Source organism: Orcinus orca, chromosome 8, assembly GCF_937001465.1.
Source record: "Orcinus orca chromosome 8, mOrcOrc1.1, whole genome shotgun sequence".
NCBI lineage: Eukaryota > Metazoa > Chordata > Mammalia > Artiodactyla > Delphinidae > Orcinus > Orcinus orca.
In genome coordinates, this window is record NC_064566.1 from 21075891 (window position 1) to 21093046 (window position 17156).

Here is a 17156-nt window from a genome sequence, read left to right on the forward strand (position 1 = left end):
GTACAAAGGAAACTTAGCCATCAGCACACAAATTTTTAATCCTGCCCCCACCGTCAGAGAGCACCAAACTGTTCAGGTCAGACATCCTCGATAGAATTAAAAAAATGGCCTTTGTCTACAGAAGGCAGGAAGCAGGTATGTCAATTATCCTGAGACTTGAGAGAAACATAGGAATTTTCTTGGTGATCTTTGCTTTTCTTTTTTCTTATATGTCAGTAAATGTCTATACTTTGAGAGATGAATGGGAGGCATATATCACCTCACACTAGTTTCTGATTAAAAAAAAAAAAGCATTAGGCTAACTGGGGAGTGTGACATCATGATTTAATAACACAACACAAATGAGACAAGACAATTAAATGGGAGCACAAGTTTAATATTAGTTTATGAGTTTAAAATCTTGATCTTAAACACAGAAGTGTTGCTCTAACTACTATAATAGATAGGAATTAGAAAATAAAATTCATTCTTAGAATTGCTTCAAAATATCATAAATGAAACATACTAGGATTCATTATTCAAGGGTGGGATTATTCAAAGGATATTTCTCAGAATCGTTCATTTGGCCAGCTAATCACTACTACCTGTGAGATAAGTAAAAAGTGATAATGTAGTTGGTGATGAAATGGGAAAATTTAATTTTATACTTCTCTTCCTAGGAACACAAAGCAGTGGCATGAAGAATTAAACACACACACAGAGTGAAGGAGATAATAGTGCATTTATTCATTTGACAATTATTTACTGAGCACCTCTTCTGTTCTAGGCACTCTTCTTGGTGCTAAGAGATATAAAGATGAGCAACAGATAATGTGTCCCTGCACTTATTTAATACTGACGGCTTTCTCTCCCCACCCTCTTCTCTCTATTTTTTCTCTCTCTCTCCCATCTACATATTTCCTACATACACACACAGGATTATGGATGCACAGGGAAAAATTACAGATAGTAACATGGTTGACATTACAGGAAACTAACACTCCTTGAGGAAAGAGAAAGTTATTTTCGTATTTCTAATACAGAGTCTTACACAGTAACATGGCCACTATCACCACTGCCACTATCACCATTACTGCTACAGCTCTAACTATATAAAAGCTCTTTCCATACATGCCAGGTGCCCACCAACTAAAGTACACTGAATCCAGACCATAACCAGAAAATAATTACTATTAATATCACCATTTTATAGGTGGAAAATAAAGGCACAGAGAAATGAAGTCACTTATCCAATGTCACATATCTAAGATGTGTAGAGCTATAAACAAAACACACACAGTCCAATTCCAGAGTTTACATTCCTATTCATTCCACTCTCTTTGGTTAACAAATATGGGTTGATATTTTTGAAAGAAAGAGAAAGGAAGGAAGGAAGGAAGGAAAGGGGGGGGGGAGGAAATAAAAGGAAAGTAAAAAGAAAAGAAAAGAAAAAGGAAAAGAAGGAAGGAAGAAAGAGAGGGAGGGAGGAAGGAAGGAAAAAAAGAAGGAAGGGAGAGAGGAAGAAAATGTCCCAACTAAATATCTAACTCTAATGTGAATCATTGCTCCTTTTCATAAGTTAGAAGATATTATTATGTTTAGACATCTTCAAGTCTCTAGGTAAAAATCTTAATTTGAAGCCACCATTTGATCAGGCTCAAAATACAATAACTCTAGGGTATTTTAAGCTTCTGAAGACAGATTTTAATTCTGGAATAAGACTAAGAACAAATGGAATCAACATTAGGTTCAAAGAAGCTTTCAAAGATACTTCTCCATAGAGACTCTCCAAACATATATGAGAGTGCTGTCACTGTGTCTCACTTCTTGTGGGTATGAATTTTGTAACCTAGGTATCGTTTTCAAGAGAACAGACTAAATAGGGTTGCAGATTAAAAGTGTTGGGTAAATAAAAACAAAAATAAACAAATGGGACCTAATTAAGCTTTTGCACAGCAAAGGAAACCATCAACAAAACGAAAAGAAAACACACAGGATGGGAGAAAATATTTGCAAACAAAGCAACTGACAAGGGATTAATCTCCAAAATATACAAGCAGCTCATGCAGTTCAATATCAAAAAAACAAACAATCCAATCAAAACATGGGCAGAAGATCTAAATAGACATTTCTCCAAAGAAGACATACAGATGGCCAAGAGGCACATGAAAAGCTGTTCAACATCACTAATTATTAGAGAAATGCAAATCAAAACTACAATGAGGTGTCACCTCACACGGGTTAGAATGGCTATCATCCAAAAAATCTACAAACAGTAAATGCTGGAGAGGGTGTGGAGAAAAGGGAACCCTCCTACACTGTTGGTGGGTACATAAATTGGTAGAGCCACTATGGAGAACAGTATGGAGATTCCTTAAAAAACTAAAATAGAGCTACCATATGATCTAGCACTCCCATTCCTGGGCATATATCCAAAGAAAACCAGAATTTGAAAGGATAAACGTACCACAACGTTCATTGCAGCACTACTTACAATAGCCAGGAAACAACCTAAATGTCCATTGACGGAGGAATGGATAAAGAAGATGTGGTATATATATACAATGAAATATTACTCAGCCATAAAAAAAGAATGAAATTATGCCATTTGCAGTGACATGGATGTACCTAGAGATTGTCATACTGAATGAGGTAAGCCAGACAAAGGAGGATGAATATCATGATATTGTTTATATGTGGACTCTAAAAAAAAATGGTACAGGGCTTCCCTAGTGGCGCAGTGGTTGAGAGTCCGCCTGCTGATGCAGGGGACACGGGTTCGTGCCCCGGTCTGGGAAGATCCCACATGCCGCAGAGCGGCTGGGCCTATGAGCCATGGCTGCTGAGCCTGCGCGTCCGGAGACTGTGCTCCGCAACGGGAGAGGCCACAACAGTGAGAGGCCCACGTACCGCAAAAAAAAAAAAAAAAAAAGGTACAAGACCTATTTACAAAACAGAAATTGAGTCACAGATGCAGAAAAAAAACTTATGGCTATCAAGGAGGAATGGGGGGGGAGGATAAATTTGGAGTTTAGGATTGACATATACACACTATATATAAAATAGATAATCAATAAGAACCTACTGTATAGCACAGGGAACACTATTCAATAATGTGTAATGACCTATACAGGAATAGAATCTAAAAAAGAGTGGATATATGTTTATGTATAACTGACTCACTTTGCTGTACAGCAGAAACTAACACAACATTGTAAATCAACTCTACTCCAATAAAAAATTAATTAATAAAAAATGTGTTGGGTAATGTTGAGTTCATTTTGCGGAACAAATTTGACAAACCTATCACTTGGTGTTTCTTCCCTCATCTTCAAGGAAGATAAGACCACAGCTGACACTGGGTGGACATGTGACAGTCCATCTGGGCTAACTTTCAACCAGATTCACACTCTCTGCAGAAAGGAAAAAATAATTCTGTACTTGAAGGGGTATGTCGACATGTCTGAACTGATGTAAGGAGGTAGTTTAAAAAAATTTTTTACAGGGCTTCCCTGGTGGCGCAGTGGTTGAGAGTCTGCCTGCCGATGCAGGGGACACGGGTTCGTGCCCCGGTCCGGGAGGATCCCACATGCCACGGAGCGGCTGGGCCCGTGAGCCATGGCCGCTGAGCCTGCGCGTCCGGAGCCTGTGCTCCGCAACGCGAGCGGCCACAACAGTGAGAGATCCACGTACCGCAAAAAAAAAAAAAATTTACAAAAAACAATAGAAAAATTTCCAATCATTAAAATATTTCAAGAAAAGCTCATTAGTAATGTTTAGCTAAAGATTGGTTCCATTCATTTGCTCCACCCACCGTGTACTCCTTCTTAACCTGAAGTATACTTAAAAAAAAAAAAATTAATCTTCCTTTCACTGACTGTGGCCCCTTTGTCATTCTGGGTATTTCATATGGAGCTTTTCTCCATAATGTTTTGAAACTTTACAGAGAATAAAAGTTGGCACTGAGATCTCCTGCTTAACAGGGGTTTCTATCGTGAGATATATAATCATTCCCTCCATAATTTCAAGTACTGTTCATGAATTATGAGTAGATTACAGTTACATGTCTCTTTTGACCTTTGTTATCTTTTGCCTGCATCATAATTGTGTACTTCTTATCAGAAGCTTTGTTTGCCTTTGTTCTATAAAGGACAATATATACATAAGGAAATTTTATGTCTTACACAACAATATTTAGTTATATTGTTGTGTAAGACATAAAATTAAATACTTAAAATAAAATACTTGATTGAGTGGCTTGAATAAAGAAGATGACTGAAAATTATATTGCACATCCAAGGACTGACCAAAAAATAATAGTGCAGTTTGTTTCAAAATGAAACTAAAAAGAAAACAACTGAATAATTTTTAGTCTTGCTGAATCTAGAATTTCTGCCTATGTATTAAGTGACCTCTAATTTTTCCCATTTTGTTTTCAACTCATTGTGTAAATTATTTTAGTGAAAAGAAGTAAAATATCCTATACTTCCATAATTATTAACATCTTCATATCTTAACAAATATCAGTTCATTACTTACAGGTATAAAATAAGCAAATTTATCCTGGTAAAGTCTTTTAATTCTGGTAAATGAGCAGAAAAGGCAACATGCAGATAGGCTTCTATAGGAGGAAAAAATAAAGAAACCTTGCATGTGAATCCACATGCACTGACAGGTTGCCAGTACATAAATAACAACTCCTTCTGAAGGAATGAAAAATATTAAGAACAAGTATTTTAAAATTTGTATCTGAGGGCTGCCTTACTTGGCAAATGTACATACATAGCTTAAAGCAGAAAGAATATGTGCTTTCCGTATCTGAAGTTTTCTTGGGGGAAATGAATCCTTTATAAATCAGCGGTGTGGTTACTGTGGGACGTGACCCTGCCCGGGTTCAGTGCATCACACTTTCCCTGACCAGAGAGACTTGTTCTGAGGTTGGTGCATGAACCGGATCAGGTCAATTAGTCAACATATAGGAACCCCTTAGAAAGAGAAGCTATTTGTCTCAGAGTTACTGCTGGTAGGATTTAAACTTAGAGCTGCTGAATGCCACTTTTATTACCACATATGTGGAGAGTCTGCGTGAAAGTGAATCCTAGAGGGAAGGGAGCCAAACCGAGGGATGGAGGGAGGCAGAATCCTGATAGCATCATCTTAGTCTTGGAATCTAGCCATGCTTGGGCTTTTCAGTTATGTGTATCAGTCAGTAATAATCCTTTTTCTTGATACATTATTAGTTCTTGACTATTTTCATTATTATATATTATTATTAAGTCTTAATAAATAAAAGTTGTTTTTCAGCCTACTTTTTAGGGTTTTTTTGAGTTTTTTAATTGAAGTGTAGTTGATTTACAACGTTGTGTTAGTTTCAGGTGTACAGCAAAGTGATATATATATATATATATATATGTTATTACAAAATATTGAGTATAGTTCCCTGTGCTACACTGTAGGTCCTTGTTAGTTATCTATTTTATGTATAGTAGTGTGTATATGTTCCAGCCTATTTGAATTGAGTTGTAATTAATGACTGAAGAAGTCTGACTAGAACTGGTTTGCAGAACAGAGGTAGAGTCACAGATGTGGAGGGTAAACTTGTGGTTGCCGTGGGTGGGGGCAGTGGGAGGGGATGGGTTGGGAGATTGGGATTGACATATACATACTACTATATGTAAGGGTAGATAACTAATAGGGACCTACTGTGTAGCTTGGGGAGCTCTTCTCATTACTCTAGAATGACCTGTATGGGAGGGGAATGTAAAGAAGAGTGGATATATGTGCATGTGTGGCCAATTCACTTTGCTGTACAGTAGAAACTAACACAATATTGTAGATGAACTACACTCCAATAAATTTTTTTTTTAAAAAAAAAGAAAGAAAAAAAGAAGCCTGACTAATACAACGGCATATAAAATCATCAATTCTAGAACTTGGAATTTCAGATCATTCTGATCTTAACCCAGTGTCCTTCCAAACTGCATATTGGCTAAGCCTGGGCCATACTAATGAATAACAGTTTCTCCTTATCTAGAAGTGAGTTGTAAGAACCAGTGCAATTGTGCTGTTCCATCAGCATGCATGCTTATCCCACAGTTCCTGCACAATATTTTTTTTCAAAAGACACGGAGAATGTTGTAGTATAACAGAGAAAATAAATAGAGCATTCTCAAGTGACCGGTTTATTCATTTTAGGAGAGAGTATGTATAACGAAATGCATTTTTGCTCAGAAATGAAAAGGGTCCTCTCTGCTATTGTCAAACTTGTTTTTATAAACTCCTATTTTATATTTTATTTTGGTATATCTTGGTAGTCTTGAGTACTTTATTGTCAAGTCTTCATTGGTAAACCCCTTTCCTATGACAGTACAGTGTGTACTCAATCTTGGAGCATGGAAAATACATGTACTTGTTTTGTACCTGTAGTTTGGATATATAATTTACATCTTCGTGCTTTGGTGTTTCAAAATTTTTAAGGCTGTAATGAGGAGTCACATTTACAATCATCCATATATTCTCTACAATGAATATGCTCCCTTAATTAAATCTTAATGCTGGAAACACACACACACACACACAAAGAATACATGCTTTCCAAACTTGACATGGAAATTAAGATGTAAGATATGATAATTCTATATCTTAAAGAAGATATACAAGAAAAGAATGTTTCTTTACATTTGCCTGACATTGTTTATATTGACAAGATAATCCCGCATACGTTAGCTTATTTGATGCTAAGAACAGGTTTCTGAAGTAGCCTAACAAATCACTATTCCCATGATACCAATGAGAAACATGCAGCTTATGGAGGTTGTGACTTACCAAAGGTGACACAAGCAGTGGTTATATGAAGATTTGAATTTAGATTTTCTGATCTGTGTCCAATGTACTTTTAGGTTTTATTTCAACTGCCAACTCTGATTGATTGGCAGTAATTCTTGGGATGCTGTGTGCAAGAGTTTGAGACCCCTTATGTACAGAGTGAGAAAGGGTGCTGTGATTAATACAGATGTCAGTATGGGCTCAGAGTTTAAATGGCAGCATAAATGTCATGCATTTTCTATTGCTCTTCTACACATTCCCTTTCTTCACTTCAGCTTGCAAACCACTGTAGTGAAGTCTCTCTGAAACACTGTTGCCTATCAATACATACGCATTTCTCACACACTTCTCTTTTATTTGCATTAATACTAATGAGATCCATCATCTTGATTTGCTATCAATACACCACAGTTCTGTTTTGGTTTTGGGTTTTATATATTCTTCTCATTAAAGTTGCCTCCTTGTCCTTTCTGGGTATAACACACTTGTCCATTTCTCAAAACCCAGACTGAATCCTACCTCCCCATGAAACACTTTCCTTTTTTCTCTCTTTAACACATGTAGTTCTCTCTCCCTCTCCCTCTCTCTCTCCTTGTCTCTCTTCCTCCTTTGATGATCTTAGCATTATCACCCCATATTACCTGCTCTTCTGTATACATGTAACTCTTGACTTCCCAATTAGATTTAAGCATGTTAAGGGCAACTTTTGTATTTCTGTATTATCTGCAACGGCTAGAACAGTGGTGAGATAATCATTGGTGACACGTAATCAACTACTCAAAATTATTCAAGAGATACCGATTTCTTTTTAAACTTCAAAGGAAAAAAAAAGTTGAATTTGGAAATTTGGGGGAATTGCAAAATCATGAAAATTTATCCCATGTCACTACAGTTATACTTAGAAATATTTAAGGACCACATTTGCTCATGAATAAAAACTTAAAATTCAGAGTCAAGAAGAAATTATTGTGAAAATTAAAATGATATACAGGGTGCCAACCATATGTGGAGATGGACAAAACCCATATGGTAAAATTACAAATAGCCAAACCCTACAGAAGTTTCGAGATTGGTGGCAGTAAAACAGAAGTAGCAATAAAGGGTTTTATGGAGAAAATGAATTTATTTGTCCTTCTCCAGAAGATTGGTTATTTTCATGCCACAGAATACAGATGAAATAGAAAGGTCTGTTTAGATAAAGAGAGTCCTATAAATTAGGTATTCTGCCTAAATATGAATGGAGCACATGAGATCAGCTAATTGTCATGCTCAGTCATTTAAACTATCAAAAAAGATTACTCTCAGTTATTCAATAATTATTGACTGACTTAATGAATGAAGCTATAAATGAATGAATATGCATTCTGTTCATTGAAATATTTTTGATAAATATGTTGTTTTATGAATTATAAATATTATTATACTTGTTTCCTCCAAAGAAAACAAAGTTTATACATTTATTTAACAAATATTAACAAATTTATTTTAGTCTGAAATGTACACTTTGTAATATTAAAAGTCAGGGTGTGTCTCATAATCAATGGCATGTCACGGTTAATGTGCAGTATTTTTAAATTTCTTAACTGTACATTAAAGAGTTGCTTAACTTACAAAGAATAATGTCTCCAGCTTAATGAATTATGATACATAGTGATTATCTTACCATAAGCCAGGCACTGAGTACTTTAAAATACTGTAATATACTAATTATATATATAATATTATGCAATATATATTATATTTTAATATATTATATAACACTATATAGTACAGCAATCCGTATAAGGACCATATGGGAGAAAGTATTAGTGTCCCCATTGTGCAGATGAGGGACTGAAGCACAGAAAGATTAAGTAACTTGTCCAAATTTACATAGCTGGTAAGTGTATTTGGCTAGAATTCAAATCCTGATATCCTGGCTCCTGGGTTTATGCGCTTAATCATTAGGCAATGCTGAGTTTCCACTACATCATGGAATGTCTTGATTTTCTGCCAAGGTGTATCTTTGACTGACTTCCCTCTAAGGAGATATTTAAACATTTTTTTAATTCTAGATTATTTTTTCCAAAATATTTTTCAGATTTGATAAGTCCAGTGAACTTTATAAATACATTATCTATTTCAAATTAAATCTGGATTTCCAATGTTATAATTCTAAAGATCTCCAATGTTGCTAATGAAAAATCGGTAATCCTCAGACACTAAAAAGAAATTTTCATCCTAAAACATACTGGAAAATAACTCTAAGAAGCCTTTGAACAATGGAAATAGTTTTTTAAAAACTATCTCAATGTACAAAGCATTTGTTTTCATAACAGTAGAAACTGCACCTGAATCTGAAGAAACTGGAAGAACTATATTTAATAAAGTCTGGAACTAAATGCATATTTCAAAGTGAGTACAGCAGTCATAGATTCACTCATGCATTCAAACATAAAACCACACCACACAGAGCAAAAGGGGACTTAAGAAGCATTGAATCATTCATTTTGCACATAAGGAAACTGAAGTTCAGAAGAGGAGACTTAGCAAATGTCACATGCCTTTTTGTTGTTGTTTTTAAGTTTCAAAGTCAGGAACCATGTGGTGTAGCTCAAAATTAATATCCGTGTAATACCTGAATTTCAATATTAGCAATCCACATTTGAGGAAATACAAACCCCAAAACCCAAGGCTTGGAATCTGAGATCTAGAAAGTAAAAATGGGCCCTGGGCCATTTATCAGCCTGATTAAATCAGCACTGTACTGAAAATACTTTAGTCTGTTTGTTTCTCTAACGTTTGCCCAAGAATTATATCACTGAGGAATTTTAAGGTGTCAAGTCCATACCAATCCCTGGAGGTGAGGGTTGAGGAAACTGTACTTAGTAAGACAAAACTATAAGACCTAAAGAAAAAAGTCACAGATTTAACATAATAAAAATAACATTTTATTAGGATATCATAAAGTTAAAAAAGAAACAGGGAGAAAATATGTGCAACATGTTGTATTAGTCTGGGTAGACTCCCTCCATTACAATCTCAATAGCTCAGTGTTCAACACAATGACATCTCCCTTCTTGCTCTCCTAAGTGTCCAACCACTTCCAATTAGGAGAGCACCATTCCATGCAGCCATTCAGAAAGCAGGTCCTTTGCAACAAGTGGCTTTGGTATCATTCAGTGCCCTTGAGTCATACACTAGATTTTCTGCATGTATTGGTTGCTGCTTCTCAAGCATATCATCTATGCCTCTTTTTCTTTTCTTTTGTTTTCTTTTTTAATTGAAACTTATACTCTTGTGAAATAAAATTTACATTTTATGGCAAGACAAGAAAAATTGAAACAAAAAATTTTCTCTGCCCTTTGGCCTCCTCTCTCCCCTCTACCATGCATTGTGTATCAGCATTATGCATTGACTAGACCTCCCCCACTGGCAGAAATACCTGCTCAACCATAAGAGCAACTCCTTAAAAGATAACATTCCTTCTTGATCTTGTAAGAGGCCACAATGACACCAAGATCTGGATTGTGTAAACTGTCAACACCTCATTTAATCTACAGCCCTCTCTCTCAAAAAAATATGACTGTCTCACTTCGTCCCAGCTTACCCTGTATGACAGACTCTAGGTGCATCCACCTCATTACAAATAACTTAATTTTGTTTCTTTTTATGCCTGAGTAATATTCCATTGTATATATGTGCCACATCTTCTTTATACATTCATCTGTCAATGGACACTTAGGTTGCTTCCATGTCCTGGTTATTGTAAATAGAGCTGCAATGAACATTGTGATACATGTCTCTTCTTGAATTCTGGTTTTCTCAGGGTATATGTCCAGTAGTGGGATTGCTGGGTCATATGGTAGTTCTATTTGTAGTTTTTTAAGGAACGTCCATACTGTGCTCCATAGTGGCTGTATCAATTTACATTCCCAACAACAGTGTAAGAGGGTTCCCTTTTCCCTACACCCTCTCCACCATTTATTGTTTGTAGATTTTTTGATGATGGCCATTCTGACCAGTGTGAGGTGATACCTCAATGTAGTTTTGATTTGCATTTCTCTAATGATTAGGGATGTTGAGCATCCTTTCATGTATTTATTGGCAATCTGTATGTCTTCTTTGGAGACATGTCTATTTAGGTCTTCTGCCCATTTTTGGATTGGGTTGTTTGTTTGTTTGATATTGAGCTGCATGAGCTGCTTGTATATTTTGGAGATTAATCCCTTGTCAGTTGCTTCATTTGCAAATATTTTCTCCCATTCTGAGGGTTGTCTTTTCATCTTCTTTATGGATTCCTTTGTTGTGCAAAAGCTTTTAAGTTTCATTAGGTCCTATTTGTTTATTTTTGGTTTTATTTCCATTGCTCTAGGAGGTGGGTCAAAGAGGATCTTGCTGTGATTTGTCATAGAGTGTTCTGCCTATGCTTTCCTCTAAGAGTTTGACAGTGTCTGGCCTTACATTTAGGTCTTTAATCCACTTTGAGTCTATTTTTGTGTGGTGTTAGGAAGTGTTCTAATTTCATTCTTTTACATGAACCTGTCCAGTTTTCCCATCACCACTTATTGAAGAGGTTGTCTTTTCTCCATTGGTATATGCTTGCCTCCTTTATCAAAGATAAGGTGACCATATGTGGGTGAGTTTATCTCTGGCACAGTTCTTGGAGCTTTCTGAGATGCTGTTCCCTGTTTATACTCCTCAGTTCGGCTCGAATAAAATTTTCCATTTCTGGGTCTTCCCTGGTGGTGCAGTGGTTAAGAATCTGCCTGCCAATGCAGGGGACATGGGTTCAAGCCCTGGTCCGGGAAGATCCCACATGCCGCAGAGCAACTAATCCCGTGTGCTACAACTACTGAAGCCCACGCACATAGAACCCATGCTCCACAACAAGAGAAGCCACTGCAATGAGGAGCCCGTGCACCACAACGAAGAGTAGCCCCTGCTTGCCACAACTAGAGAAAGCCCATGCGCAGCAACGAAGAGCCAATGCAGCCAAAAATAAATAAATAAATAAATTTATAAAACAAAATTCCATTTCTTTCTTAGATTGACTGATAAATTTTTCATTGACATTCTGAAGACTTCTTCCCACACTATGAATTTCACGTGGGAGCTTGATCAGAGTAGCTGGATTTTGTCCCAGTCCTCAGTGGTAATGACTCCCTTGGAAGACCCTGTCCTTTGGCTAAAATGATTAGTTTAGACTGACCAGATTTATCCCCAGGAATTTTGTTTGTTTGTTTTGACAAGACTTATTGAGAACGACTATCTCTCATCATCCCCAGCCCCAAACCAGAGCTGAAAAAATGTCAAGTCAAAGATTCTTGACACCCTTGTGCCTTACTCCATGATCAACTTGGCTGCAGAGTAGGAGATGGTGAATCCAAGTGTAAAAATAAGACTATCAGATACAGGAGATGGAAGAAAAGGGTTCCTGACAACACCTAAAGAAAGATTTCTGACCACACAGCCTGAGCTGCTAAATTCAGTCAGTTTCACCTCTGGCTTTTTATCCAGATAAGCCAATTGATTCAATTCTTTTTTTCTTTTCTTAAGTTATTTAAAATTAAGTCTCAGTAAAAATAAAAAAAAAAAATTAGGTGTCAACAACTACTACATAGGTCCTTCCTAAACTGTCTCCTTGTGTATTATTATAATAGTACTTCTGTGACCTCCCCTAACTTGGTAGACTTTTACTAATGACCTAATTCTGGTAGATGTACCAACAGCCTAACACAGCTAGAGCAGTCAGAATATATGCCTGATAAATCAAAGTCATCTATTTCAATCTTTTTACAAGCTTTAAAGAATCTTGTAGACATTTTTTTTAATGTGAAGAAAAAATGATTCTTTAAAAGACCAATTATCTAATGTCCTCTTTAGCCACATGGTTCGATCCACTCAAATGTGTCAAAATGAGTTTTGTTTTGTTTTGTTTTTTTTAGCAAATGCTGTCATTCTTAATTAATGTGACTTACATGTATATGAGAAGTTGAAAATATTATATTGTTTCTGAAGTTGAAAATATTATATTGTTTGTTTTTGATTTAGAGACAGAGACAGAGGTATTGAGATAGAGATTGTTCGAAACTGATGGAAGATCTAAATTTCCAGGACGATGTCATTTCCTTCTATTCGTATACAACATCCTAGTATATTGGAAGCAAATAACTCATCTGGTTTCACATGTTCACAGCTGAAGAGGGATTTTGCCTCAGGACAAATCATACCTCAAGTCTCAACAATACCTGATTTAGATGATATTTAGATGTTTTAGACTTAGGATTGATGCTGGAATGAGTTAAAAGTTTTAGGGCTATTGGGATGGAGTGCATTTCTTTTGCATGTGAGAAGGACATAATTTGGGGGAGACCAGAGGGAGGGTTGAATCGTGTCCCCTTCAAAATTCATATGTTGAAATCCTAGCCCCCAGTATCTTAGAATGTGACCATGTTTGGAAATGTGCATTTCCAGAGATAATTAAATTAAAATAAGATCAGTAAGGTGAGCCCTGCTCCTTATAAGAAGAGTAAATTTGGACACAGACACATACAGAGGGAAGACATTGTAGAGCACAATCAGTATTTGCAAGGAACGATGCAGACAGACATGGCCCTGCCTTTACAGTACATAAGGTCTAGGTTGAGAGAAAAACAAAGGAGCTTAATGAGTGGTAAAACAGGGGAAGAAGGCAAGGTGATAGGAAATAATATAGATGATAAGGCTATTCACCTCCAGAAAAACAGAGAGACATTACTGCTAAGACTCAGAGGAGGAGTGTGATTTTATTCATCTGAAAAACTTATGCTAAGTTCTATAGTAGATTGCAAACGTGTTCACTATATTCTTCCAAAGAAAAGATGGAATTTGTACATGCCTTGAATTGTGGCTGGTTTTCTGGCTTGTTCTGACCAACGAATGTGGAGAAATTGATGTTATGAAAGTGCTCAGCCAAACCCATAAGGCCTTGCAGCTTCAATTCTTGCTTCCCTTGGAACATGCCATGGGACCAAACCTGGATGGGAGTAACCAGCTGAAGGACCAGAGACCATGGAAAAGAGCAGAGATGCTCCACCTGACAGCTAGCCAAACCCCAGAAACTCTGTCCCCACCAGACTGGGAACTGACTCCCAGACTCATGAGTGAGCTCAACCTAAACAACAAAAAGAGCTGCTAGGCTGAGTCCAGCCCAAACTGCTGATACCCCAGATCATGAGCTAAGTAAGTAGCTGTTTCTTTTAGCCTCAAATTTTGGGATAGTCTATTAGGCAACAAAAATTAACTGATATCAATTCCCCAGGATAAAAGAGAAACCTTAAATAAATTGAAAATAGTGGGACTTTTAATATTTTTCATTGAAATATATTTCGCATATAGCACTGTGTAAATTTAAGGTGTACATGTTGATTTGACACATTTACATATTGTAATATGATTGCCATTGTAGCAATAGTTAGCACTTCTATCATGTCACTTAATTTCTTTTTTGTGGTGGAAATAATTAAGATCAAGTCTCTTAGCAAGTTTGATGATTATAATACAATATACTTTTCTATATTCAGTATACTGTGCATTAGATCTCCAGGACTTACTTGCCTATTAGTTGCAAGTTTGTACATTTAAACAACATCTCCCCTATTCCCTACCCCTTAGTCCCTGGTAATCACCATTTTACTCCCTTTTCTTTACAAGTTTGGCTTTATTTTTATTTTTTATAAATTTATTTTATTTATTTATTTTTGGCTGCGTTGGGCCTTCGTTGCTGTGTGGGCTTTTCTCTAGTTGCGGTGAGTGGGGTCTACTCTTCGTTGCAGTACGCAGGCTTCTCATTGCGGTGGCTTCTCTTGTTGTGGAGCATGGGCTCTAGGTGCATGGGCCTCAGTACTTGTGGCTCGCGGGCTCTAGAGTGCAAGCTCAGTAGTTGTGGCACACGGGCTTAGTTCCTCCACTGCATGTGGGATCTTCCTGGACCAGGGCTTGAACCTGTGTTCCCTGCATTGGCAGGCGGATTCTTAACCACTGCGCCACCAGGGAAGCCTGTGGCTCTTTTAGATTCCACACATAAGTGATATCATACAGTATTTATCTTTCTCTAACTTATCTCACTTAGCATAATGTCCTCAAGATCCATCCATGTTGTAGAAAATGTCAGGATTTCCTTTTTTCTCATGGCAACACATTGTGTAAATTCATTCAGCCACTATGGAAAACACTATGGAGGTTTTCAAAAAATTACAAATAGAATTACTATATGATCCAGCAATTCTACTGCTAGATGTGTACCCAAAGGAAATGAAAACAAGATATCAAAGAGATACATGCGCTCCCATGTTTATTGCAGCATTATTCACAATAGCCAAGATATGGAAACAGCCTAAGTACCCATCAATGGATGAATGCATAAAGATAATGGTCATACACACACACACACACACACAGTGGAATATCATTCAGCTATGAGAAAGAAGAAGAACTTTGATTACAGCTTGTAAGGAAGATAATGATGGAAGATGAAGTTGGAGGGAGTCTAGATGATGGAGGGCTTAAAAAGACACATTAAACATTTGAGTGTTATCCTTGGTGTATTGAGAAACCATTGATAATATAGGTGATCTAAAAATAAAATCTGATTTAGTGCTGACTACAGATTAGAGGGACATAAAAGAGGATGTATACTGATGATTAGAGGGTACCTGAAGTAGTCCAAACAAGATTTCACTGATTGACAATGGAGATATGAGGCAAAGGAACCAACAATGACACCCAGGTGTTGATAGCTATTACTGTGAATGAGATTATAGTATGGTAAAGAAGCTTGTATGTATATGGAGGAGAGGGTTCTATTTTTGGTGTATTGACTGTGATGTGCCTCCAAAACATTATAGCCATCAGGCAACTGGACATGTGTCAGACTCAGGAGAGAGAGATATCAGGTCTAGAGAAAGATTTTCACCAATTGGAATATAATTATGGCAGTGGAAATTAAAAATACCATTAACAAGTACATGGGGTTATATACATATGGGCTTCTTAACTTTTATAAATTTAGTTTTATACTGTGTAGATTTTGCCAATTTCATAATGCCTAAAGACTCTTACATGAATGCTTTACATACAATGAATACAATACTTTGGATTACAAAGCAAGCCCATTGTATTGAAATAGGTACTATCGAAATAATGTATGTGCTTCATCATTAAAACATTAAATATCAAGATTTATCTGAAGTCTAATAACAAGATTTCAAAGTTGGATGAACAAATAATATTTTGAGATTTTTGCAACAATTATAAGGTGATATGAAATTATCACTTATTTCTACTCATGACAAAGCCTCAGATATTGCTCATATAAATGTATTTTGTAACCTACATTTAGAATTAAAGGAAAAGGTGTATTTCAGTTGGAGGTTTTTGAAATTGAAGATTTTTTTTCCCCCATCCAAGGTTATAGTAAAGAAAATCTACAGCAGACTTCTGAGATGATCTCTATCGAATCTAATCATTAAGGACTAGGTAGAGGTAAAAGAATCAGCAAAAGAGACATGACTAATCACTAGTGAAGTAACAGGAGGCGCCCAGGAAGTTGTGCTATAGAAGACAAGGGAAAGACTTTCTAACAAAAAGAAAAGTCAAAATGTATTGAATCACAACTCTGGAATCTGACAATCCTTGGTTTGAATTCTAGCTCTGCAACATACTAGGTGTGTGAACTTGGACAGTTTATTTAAATCCTTCAAGCCTCAGTTTCTTCTTCTAAGGAGATGAATCAATTTCATTAAAATTTTCAATTCTTTATTCTCCCTATAACCATGCTCTTTGACATTTAATTTTTGCAGTTCTCACCACTAAAGAGGTAAAGGCCTGGGGACTTCCCTGGTGGTCCAGTGGTTAAGAATCTGCCTTCCAAAGCAGCAGACGCGGGTTCGATCCCTGGTTGGGGAACTAAGATCTCACATGCCATGGGGAAACTAAGACCACGCTCCACAACTAGAGAGCCCGCACGCCACAGCTACTGAGCCCCCATGCTCTAGAGCCCAAGCGCCACAACTAGAGAGAAGCCTATGTGCTGCAACAAAGAGCCCGCATGCCGCAGTGAAAGGTTCTGCATGCTGCAACTAAGACCCAACACAGCCAAATAAATAAATAAATATTTTTAAAAAAGAAGAAGAAAGAAAAGAGGTAAGGCTTATTTCCCCTTATCTTGAATCTGGGCTTGGCCGTATCACTTGCTTTGGCTAAAAAAGATGAAACTCAAAGTTTAAGACTTAAGTGGCGTAATATGGTTTCATTTACTCTCTTGCACCACTGCCATCATCATGAAAATATGCCTGGACTAATGTGCTGGAGGATGAAAGACATATGGGCAG